Below are 11,104 nucleotides of genomic sequence, written 5' to 3'. Positions count from 1 at the left end.
CCTTTAAGTATATGCGACTGATATACAAGTACCCAACGGTGGAATACGAGCGCTGAACTATGTTGCAAGTCGGGGTGAGTTTATTCCCGTGAAATTAGTGCGAGTTTAGAACGAGTACGGCGAATTACAGCGAGTGCGTATGATCCTGTCCCGAGATTCAGCGAGTATTGCATGAACACATTCAAAATGTACGATGAACGTAACCCTTAATGTCACCTGGTCTACAAAATGTAGTGGAATTCGTTTTCTTAACTCACACTTACCTAATCTGCAACTCATCCTGACTACCAACGTCGTTGTAGTGCTTGTACTCAAATCTTGGAATGTCGTGTAGCATTCTGATATACTTGAAGGAGGCGAGATATTATGAGTTACGAGTTATAAAGAGTTCATCACTAGCTTGTTACGAGTTATTCGAGTGTATTACTCGAGACTTCATCGATAGCTGTGCCGAGTTACGCCGAGCCGTATTGTCGTGAGTTATCCAGAGTTAAATGAAGAGCTTTTAACGAGTTATTGCTAGTGTGTTATTTGGGCAACTCGCCATTAACTCGCCGTAACTCGCCAATACAACTCGGCTAAATTAATGGGAACCCTGCTTAAAGATCCGAAAGGCTTTCATCATGTTTCCAGTGTCATGTATGTATGTTATGTAATACTGTATGTATAATGCTTGAATTTTAACCTGCGTTGCCCCCTCTGAAAACTAGCCGCCATGATCGGGAAATATAATATTCAATTGAATTGATGCTTGGAATGTTGGTCCTTCGAAAAAAAAAAGAAACAATTCAAGTTGCGAAACATGATAGGAAAGTAACATTGCAGAACATAATTAAACCAGAAAATTTTGTTAGCAAATGATTGTAAAGGTTGCAGACTTACCACATCGTACTCCAGCATCTTCGTAGTGCTTACAGTCATTGATGTACCACCCTTTGGAATGGCAATTATCAAGACTCGACTCAAATCCATAACATTCAACGTCATCAAGGAAAATAAATCCCGACCCTTCCCCGAAAGTTCCTCCGCCAACAGCCCTCGCGTTAGTGGTGGGATATCCAAGTTGTCTGCACACAACCTGTGCATCGTTGTTATCCCAGCCATCGTCGCACACCGTGCCCCAGGCCCCACCGTAATAAACCTCAATGCGACCCTCGTACAATGAGCTTCCTCCGACAAGGCGGATGCTGACTGTAAGTGAAGGTCGTGGAGTAGTGACATGAAACCCATCTAAAAGAAACAACAAAAATATAGCAAATGATTCAGAATAACGTCATAATTAGAGTACGGATACCCCTTTTGAATGAGAAATACAGATTAAGACATTAAATGAAACGTTAAGTTGTTTGTTATTTCTTTTTTAGAATGGTTTGGTAGATATCAATGTCGAAGTCTTTGTTTTCATTTTCTAAACCAGCATTTGTTTTGTTTTGGTTTTTTTTTTTTGTTCGTTTGTTTGTTTTTTTAATGCAGAGGCTGAATTCAGCTCCACTTTATCACAGAAACACAGCAGAGACCCACAAATATATCGTATTGCAACATTATCTGGGCAACCCACAAATGTAACAGAGACCGTATACTTCTCCTACAGAAAAAAGCAATACGAGTGTGCAGTCGAGCACGCTCTCGAGATCACACCGACCCATTGTTTTTCCAGCTTCTCTTTCTCTATTCCCTATTCTATTCAGAGTAGGTAAGCATATAGTCTCCATACCGTCAAGCCTCGGCTTATTTTGGAGACCCTTCTGTTTAAGTTCCATAAGCTAGATATATATTTGTATTTGTCTTGTATAATTGTACTAAAAACTATGTGTTGATATACTGTTTGTCATAAATGACATGTACATGATCCTATCTGGTGTAACGGAATTAAGCAGAAATAAATCAAATCAAAAAGTATTTCACCGATTTTCATAATTCAAATGGGATTGGATAAGCAATTTTATTACTCATAACATGAATGGCATATCATTGCCACCAGATATCATTATTGGTGTGAAAAAATGCATTTTATGTCAAAACGCATGAAAAAAAAAGTTATTAAAAAAATTATGAAAATCGGTAAAATACTTTTTGAGATATATCCAAAAAAAAAAATGTAAACATATTATTCTTACCACATCGAACCCCGGCATCTTCGTAGTGTCCACAATTATGGTCGTTCCATCCTCTGTGAGAACAGTCAGCTAGGTCCGACTCCCAGCCATTGCAACCAACATCGTCAAGGAGAATTGATCCCGATCCTTCCCCGTATGTCGCTCCACGAAAAGCCTCGGCGTCCGTGGTGGGATATCCTAGTTGTCTGCAGACGACCTGCGCATCGTCGTCATCCCAATAATCGTCGCACACCGTGCCCCATGCTCCACTGTAATAAACCTCAACCCGACCCTCGTACATCGAGCTTCCTCCGACAAGGCGAATGCTGGCTTCTGGTAAGTGAGGAATGTGCAATACACACGAAATAAAATAAATGTACCCCCGTTTACCTTGCATTAACGTAAGAAAAGTCCTACATTAAGATTTCTGTTTTTGACAAAGTGAAGATAATCTTTTATACGTCTCACCATCTAAGCGAGGATAACGCTGCTCTTGATTACAGGTTAAAAGTTTCACTGTTTCCAAATTCTTTTAAAGTCCTGATAATTTATTGACATAATTTCTTAATATATATTTCAAATAAAATAAGAAATGCTAGGGATACAATACGGAAGTTGTTGAGATATCCTCAACTTTGGAAGTAATGATTACAATCTTTTACCCACCGATAGGGGAAAAAAATAGAAAACCTTAGTTTGATCTGATCGAAAAGTCTTTACTTTTCATGAGAAAGAGACTACGTATTCAATTTTAGAGCGCGAAATGTCAGCGACTACATTATTGAAGCGTGGTAAATGACTCATAAATACTAGGTGTTTCAAAAAACATTTCCCACTTTTGATCATTAATAGTGCAAAAACTATTCATTCGATAAAACTTTCAATGATATGAGTAATAGCTGAATAGTGTACAATTTTGTTGAATGTAATTTGGATGTGAAAGCATAAATCACTTTCATTAAATCTAAGATTGATTTTGAAGTAAGGTTTCAGATTTTGGTCAAATCTTAACCCTCTGTACAAAAATGAACTTTGCACAGGAACCATTGATGTGTATGTGAGTGTGTGCTGACAATGGCCCTGAACAATGAACATGCCTGAACCACCTGTTGACTAGGCGTCAGTCTCGCGCTCCCAGGCACATGAATGCTTACTCAATAATTCATGTGGATCGCCCCGGGCATTGCTGGTCTGAATTCATGCACGGTATTAAAAGGTTAAATGCAGGCACATGGAAAAAGTAAGCATATGTTTCCTTGTGCTCGCAAACACATATCATTCCAGCTGGCAATCATTTTCAAATTTTGCTTCACCATATCACAAAATCTGTCATATAAATAAGCATAAATGATCTAGAGTTCTTCATTTTGATACAACTGTCTACTAATAATCTGACAAATTTGTCGCTTTATCGATAAAAAGAGATCATTTTTGGTAAAGAGTTCAGCAGCATTTATCATTGGGGCGATTTGTTTCACAGTAGATTTATTGAAGGCTCCATATACACAAGTGTATACTCTAATTGATTTTCTTTGCTTCCTGTCACCATGTTTACGACAGAACAGAAGGTATCCATTGTAATTTCGTTTTTCAGAAGTAGGGAGAGCACTGTTGCCACTCAACGATAGTATCGGCAGGCGTTTGACTGTACTCAGATACTGCCATAGGCTGAATAAAGACTAGTTGTGATAGTGGAATTTCTCATGAATAAAATTGATAATGAAGCATTCAAACCCTGGCCATTGTTCAGGACCATTGTCAGATTGTTAACCAACACTCCCATACACATCCATTGACCCCTGTGCAAAGTGAAGTTTTGTACAGAGGGTTGAAAATCGAGCAAAATCTGAAACCTAACTGTGAAATTAATCATGGATTTCATGAAACTGATTTATGCTTTCATATTTAAACCACCTCCAACAAAATTGTACACTATTCAGCTATCACTCATATCAATGACAGTGTTATTTGATATATAGTTTATGAACTTTGTCTGCAAAAACCGATAAGTCCATATTTGCCAAATGGAGATATTTGCGATTAAAGGGCAAGAAAAATAAAGAGAATAATAAGAAAATTTTTATTTCTTTTGACCATAACTTCAAAAATGTACCTTTATATGAAGTGACCAATATATCATTTTAAAGGTATCAAAAGTGGAAAATGTTTTTTGAAACACCTAGTATAAGCAGCGTAGTCTTACCACATCGCACACCAGCATCTTCATGGTGTCCACAACTATGGTTATACCACCCGTTGGAAGAGCAGTAGGTAAGGCTTGACTCCCAGCGACTACAAGCAACTTTTTCAAGGAAAATGGGTCCCGATCCTTCCCCGTAAGTCGCTTTACCAAAAGCCTCAGCGTTGGCGGTGGAATATCCTAATTGCCTGCAAACGACTTGCGCATCATTATCATCCCAGCCATCGTCGCACACCGTGCCCCAGGATCCACCGTAATGGACCTCGACCCGTCCCTCGTATAAAGAGCTTCCTCCGACAAGGCGGATGTTGACTTCTGGTAATAGAGCAGCGTCACGATTTCAGCGATATAGAAAATAAGGTACGAATAAGGGTCACGTTAATTCATTTGATTGAAAAAAATGAAGAGTTTGTTTGCAAAAACCGATAAGTCCATATTTGCCAAATGGAGATATTTGCGATTAAAGGGCAAGAAAAATAAAGAGAATAATAAGAAAATTTTTATTTCTTTTGACCATAACTTCAAAAATGTACCTTTATATGTAGTGACCAATATATCATTTTAAAGGTATTATTTTGTATTTTATGTCAGAGACCATACTTCAAAATCTTTAAAAATGGACTTATCGGTTTTTGCGAACAAACTCTTCAAATATATAGCATCAGTCTTAAAAGGAAAGTTCCATGGAAGGTCAAGAAGAGAGGATATTTTCTTCTTTTTTTTTGTACTTCGCACAACCAATGATAATTTTGTCGTCGGAACAAGGTAGCAACAACCCCGACTCGTGCTTGGTTGTGTCAACTCAGTGAAACGTCCTGCGCTGGGATATCCATTATGACAAATCAATGTTGACTGTAACATCTTGGGGTGTTAAAGAATACAAAGCGATGAAAAAGCTTTTGCGGGGTTCACGGAACTATTTTTCCTTCTCTTTCGAATTCTGGAAATTATAAAATGAATTTTTAGTTTTATTCCCTCTTGATGGGAGAGGTGTGGTTGTAGGTGATTTATCGAAAGGGGGCTGTAAATGTTAAAAACGATACGAGCATAGTCACACAACGTGCCACATACACTACTGTGATAAAAACAGAAGGAAACTTCGGGGATTTGGGGGTATTTTTTAATGCAAACGAGGATATGCTTTGAATTTTGAAGGCTGGAATCAATTCGACTTTATCGAAGAATCGTGGCAGAGGCTCTGAAACATGAACATCCTTGCCTTACCACATCGAACACCGGCGTCTTCATGGTGTCTGCAATTTTGGTTGTACCATCCGTTGGAAGAACAATTCGTAAGGCTCGACTCCCAGCCATGGCAACCAACGTCGTCTAGGAGAATTGGTCCCGTTCCTTCCCCGTAAGTTGCCCTAGTCCGAGCCCGTGCATTGGAGGTGGAATATCCCAGCTGTCTGCAGACGACTTGCGCATCGTTGTTATCCCACAAATCATCACACACAGTGCCCCAGGCTCCACCATAATAAACCTCCACCCGACCCTCATTCAACGAGCTTCCTCCGACGAGGCGGATGTTGACTATTGGTAAGGGAGGAGTGTGACGATTCACACGAAATGAAATACACAAACAGATGTTTCGCTTTAATAAAAGTAAAGTCTAGTACTTGGATTTCAAATAGGACTAAACTCGAGAAAGAGCATAATTTCAGCACCGAGAAGGAAGGATAACTTGAAGTCTTTGGGAATAAAACAAACAAACTTAGCTTTGTAGAGGAATAAACAAAAATAACCAAAAAATAAACCAAAAGAAATACAAAGAAACCATAAGCGTATGGGTTTGAAAAACTTGTACAATGTCCAAGTCTTGTTTTTAATCCGAACCAGCGTACAATTTGAAAGTCCAAGCCTGCACTATCTGCAGCTTCAACAAGAAACATGATAAACCTAGAAAAAAAAATATACACAGCGAAGTCTTACCACATCGAACACCGGCATCTTCATAATGCCCACAATTATGATTGTTCCACCCGTTGGAAGAGCAGTTAGCGAGATTCGTTTCCCAGCCATTGCAGCCGACGTTGTCAAGAAGAATGGATCCCCATCCCTGACCATAAGTCGCTTCAGACATAGCCTCCGCATTGGTGGACGGATATCCGAGTTGTCTGCAGACGACCTGTGCGTCGTTGTCATCCCAGAAATCGTCGCACACCGTGCCCCAGGCTCCGTCGTAATAAACTTCGACCCGACCCTCGTACAGCGAGCTTCCTCCGACAAGGCGAATGTTGACTTCTGGTAATTGAGTAGTGTGATGAAATAGGCGGACAGAAACCCGCCGGAAACGAGGCGGATTAAGTGAGTTTATTTTTCACTACCCTCATAAATAGCAAATAACATCAATCCAAACAAAAGTATTTTCAAGCCTAAAACTTCTACTCCCTTTAGGTTTTAGAATTGGCTTAACCCCCCCCCCCCCTCGAAAAAAAAAATGGACATTTTTTTTTTTCAAGATAATGTGAATATCTGTCCGTCGATGATCTTTTGTGCACTAGTCAAATAATTATGTTCTGTCCTTTGATCATCTCCAGAATTATCGAATTAATACAAAATAATTATATGCATGCCTTGAGATAAGCGGTAGCCCTATAGCACCAATGGTCCGAAACCACCTGAGAGAGATCTCGGATATACACTTCTTGAGAAAAGACACACTCAAAATTTTGTTCATGTGTGCTCTGCCCATTCAGAAAGGGTAAAGCAGCTAGCGGTTCAGTGAACCATGTGCAGTTCATAACTGCATGAAATAAAGGAAGTTGCCGCGACCAGGGTTTTATCTATCTTATTCTATATGAAGTTATACTGTATTTCTTAAAATGAAAATTTCACACATATGTGGTGTCACGAAAAATCAAGTTTGGCTTCAAATGAATGTCAAATATTTTGACTTAGCATCTTTAATATACCTTATCATTGTACGTGGCATTTAAAGCCCTATAAAGAATACCAGTCAAGTTTCACATGCATAATTATGAAGATTTTTAATCATTGTAACAGATGATTAAAACATTTAATGAAATTGTCAGCGTTATTTTTTTTCCGGCCACCAATAAAACCGATTAGAACCATTGAAATTAAAATGAAGACAAGCGTGCAGGAGACTAGGCATTGACATACTGAAAACTACTCAACGCATCATAATAACATGTCTCACGTTTGAAATTGAAATGAAATTCACATCTTGAAGTGATCTGCCATCTCTAAGTTTCATACAGAAAAAAAAAATACAAATTTCTAGTCTGTAATACCAGGTATATTTTGGGGTTGCAGTTAGCGGGTTGACAACTAGTAGTCTTACCACATCGGACACCTGCATCTTCGGAGTGCGTACAGTCGTGGTTGTACCATCCTCTGTGAGAACAAGAAGCTACATTCGACTCCCAGCCTTGGCAATCAACGTTGTCAAGGAGAATCGATCCCGATCCTCCTCCATAAGTTCCTCCGGTCATAGCCTCCGCATTTGTGACCAAATACCCGAGTTGTCTGCATACGACATGGGCATCGTTGTCATCCCAGTCATCATCGCATACCGTGCCCCAGGCTCCATCGTAGTAAACCTCAACCCGACCCTCGTACATCGAGCTTCCTCCGACAAGGCGGATGATGTTCTGAACAGCGGATGTTGTTGTTGTAAAACCATCTGTGCACAGGTAAGCAACAATTCCTGGTTTCTTCTCTAAATTGAATATCACGAGGTTTATTTGCCACCTGAATGTGGCCTAGATTAAGGCCTATAGGTTAACGCTCTGGTCCACCGGCGCTGTTTGTAAAGTTTCAGTTAATTTTGTAACTCGAACCAAAAGCACATCTCAATCAACTTACAGGTCATGGGATGTTGCCCTGCATAATACAATTTACGATTGATTGCAATTCATCATATCACTGTTTCTGTGAAAAGCATCCAGACTTTGTGTATACATGTATCGTACTTTGATTGGCCATGAATCAAAAATGTGTTCATCATGCACGACAGCAGTATTACAGTAACTGAAAATATCTGCTATTCTGGTGTGTAGCAGTTGCACCCCTTTCGAAATCCCTCCTTTTTTTTTTCTTTCAATTTAGATATTAAATTTTCGACTATTAAATATGATCAGTAAATGAGCAAATCACGCGAAGAATATGGCTTCTGTTTTGTTTATCCATTGTGTTCTAATAATTATGAAATTACTTTTTCATTCCATTGCTATGTGAGAACACACATAGAATTATCATGAGGTGAGCGATTTCTCATGTACACACTTTAGTATAAAAAAAAGAACACACTTAAGATACACACGCGTAACAGTTTCGAGTCATTGCTTGGGTATTCCCCCAGAATATTGCAGATGTCCCCCACCCCCTCCCCACCCCTCCCCCCTCCCCCTCACACACACACACACACACACACACACTCTGCTTAGGCCTACTCTCAAAAAAAAATCGAGTGAAAATTTTCACTCTAAAAAGAGTGAATACAAAAAAGAGTGAATTTCGAGTGAAATTGGAGTGCATTTTGAGTGAAAATGCTCATTTTCGCTCATTTTCAATTTCAATTTCAATTTCAATTTATTTTCATATTTCTCGATGAAAAATTACATCAAATATAACAAAATTAAATGAAATACATGACATACAAAGAATATTGCAAATATGTAAAACATAATAGTGGTCGATCTGTTCAGTTTGGAATCTGTGAATGAATGCTAAAGAAATATGAAGGAACCTACTTAAAAGCGAGCTTGTTGAGCGTAGGTCCCGGTTAAAAACGAGTTTAAGATTGAGAAGGGGAGCACGGGTACAACAATGACCGGAACATAAGAGAAAAACAAAATAAAAAAGTACAAATATACAGTTATATAGCAAATTCTTCTCTAGTGCAGATTAGGGATCGGAAAAGCCACATGCTGTATATAGGCGGATGAACCATTGTAGTTCTGGCAATACAATATGACTTAATATAGTTATAATAACAATGATACCGTTCAGACAGTATTAGAAATGTATACATTGCGTGTATTAAGAAGGGAACACATGCACCTGCAAATCCATTAAAAAAAGACATCGAACAACCAGTTGCAGTGCAGTGAGAATGTGAAATACCAGCTGTTTCCTCGTCCCAGCTATCTTTAAAGAAGGAAAAATATACATAAACACAGTGATAGAATTTAAGGGCGCAAACAGCTGGGCTCTTAAAGTCTGGTTTAACATGACAACAACCCTGGGGTACAGTATAACGGTATAGTCCTGGACAGCACAAAACAGAATTTCAATGAGCTGATGTAGCGTAATTATTCAATAAATACTGTCTTAATTTGCATTTGAAGGATGATAGTGATAAACAACCTTTGAGTTCAGGGGGGAGGTCATTCCAGTATTTCGGTCCCGCATACATAATTGTTTTCATCGCGAAAATTGTGCGAGTACGTGGAAGGTGATAAGCGTCCCGTTGGCGGGTGGGATAATTGTGAACTGAGTAGTTTCTTTTGAACATATGAAGAAAAACATCAGGAAGATCATTCGTTGAGTACTTATACATGAAAATACCTAGATTGTAATCAAACAAATCAATCAATTTCAGAATTTTATTCTTGTGAAAAAATTCATTTGTATGAGATAAATATCCGGCGTTATTGATAATTCTGATGGCGCGTTTTTGAAGAAGGAATAGCGAATCAAGAAACAATTTGGACGAATTACCCCATGCTAGAATTCCATAGTTGAGGTAAGGGGAAATAATTGTTGAATATATAATTTGTAATATATGTGTGGGGAAATTATATTTCAGCTTGTTTAAAATTCCAATGTTTCTGGACAAAAAAAATTTGGAGTGACGTCAGGGATCACTCCAAAATCTTCGAGTGATCCCTGACGTCACTCCAAAATGAGTGAAAATGAGCATTTTCACTCAAAATTCACTCCAATTTCACTCGAAATTCACTCTTTTTTGTATTCACTCTTTTTAGAGTGAAAATTTTCACTCGATTTTTTTTAGAGAGTACAAAAAAAAAACAACATACACACAGACAGACACACACACACACGAAAAAAAAAATCCTGTATGAGGCAATGTCTGCCACAAGTAAAACCCTCATATCCCTGCCGAAACGCTACTTTCAGTCCGGTAACGTAAAGTCTTATTCTGTGGGTCAGGGATTCATTGAAACACCCCTGGAACTTTATATCAGCATAGACTGAAGGTAGACTATGAAAATGGGATTAGTGCAGGGTTCACTCCTGTCAATTATAGTGAAAACATCGGTTTAACCTCATATTGAACTTTCCTTTCACTAATATGCCAAGATTTATTCTAAAAGCTCAACGTTCTTATTACATGATTCATTTATCACACATATTTTTCTTATCTTTCTGAGGTTCCTTATTTTCAAATTCTTATCGATTACAACTGTAGCCTCTTGCATGTCATCCTTAGAACGAAAATAGAAACAATATTGTTATGTGTTTATCAAGTTCATGAAGTGAATATTGATTACATTGAGTCTTTGTTGTATTTTGTATTGTCTTGTATTTTGTGAATTTTATACCAACATCTTAAATCATTTGAAGATTATTATATACTTTATAGTACTGTCTATCGTACATTCATATCAATGTACTTCATGTTTGTTTTGCAGAAATAAATTCAACTCATTCGATCCAACCTCTAACTGCTATGTAGAGCTGTTCAGGACTTATTAAAAAGATGCTCACAGGTTCGGCTTTTTAATGCCCACCTTACCAGGATTTCTGTAAACGCTTTACTAAAATTCAGCTGTCTTTCAATCCAATTAATGTATCTCATTCGAATAATATGCGATAC

This window comes from Diadema antillarum, unplaced genomic scaffold (genome assembly GCF_040938485.1).
Source record: "Diadema antillarum isolate AM-2024a unplaced genomic scaffold, OU_Dant_1.0 seq00000652_RagTag, whole genome shotgun sequence".
Taxonomy (NCBI): domain Eukaryota; kingdom Metazoa; phylum Echinodermata; class Echinoidea; order Diadematoida; family Diadematidae; genus Diadema; species Diadema antillarum.
The sequence above is the reverse complement of the archived record's forward strand: the minus strand, read 5'-3'. Positions refer to the sequence as shown.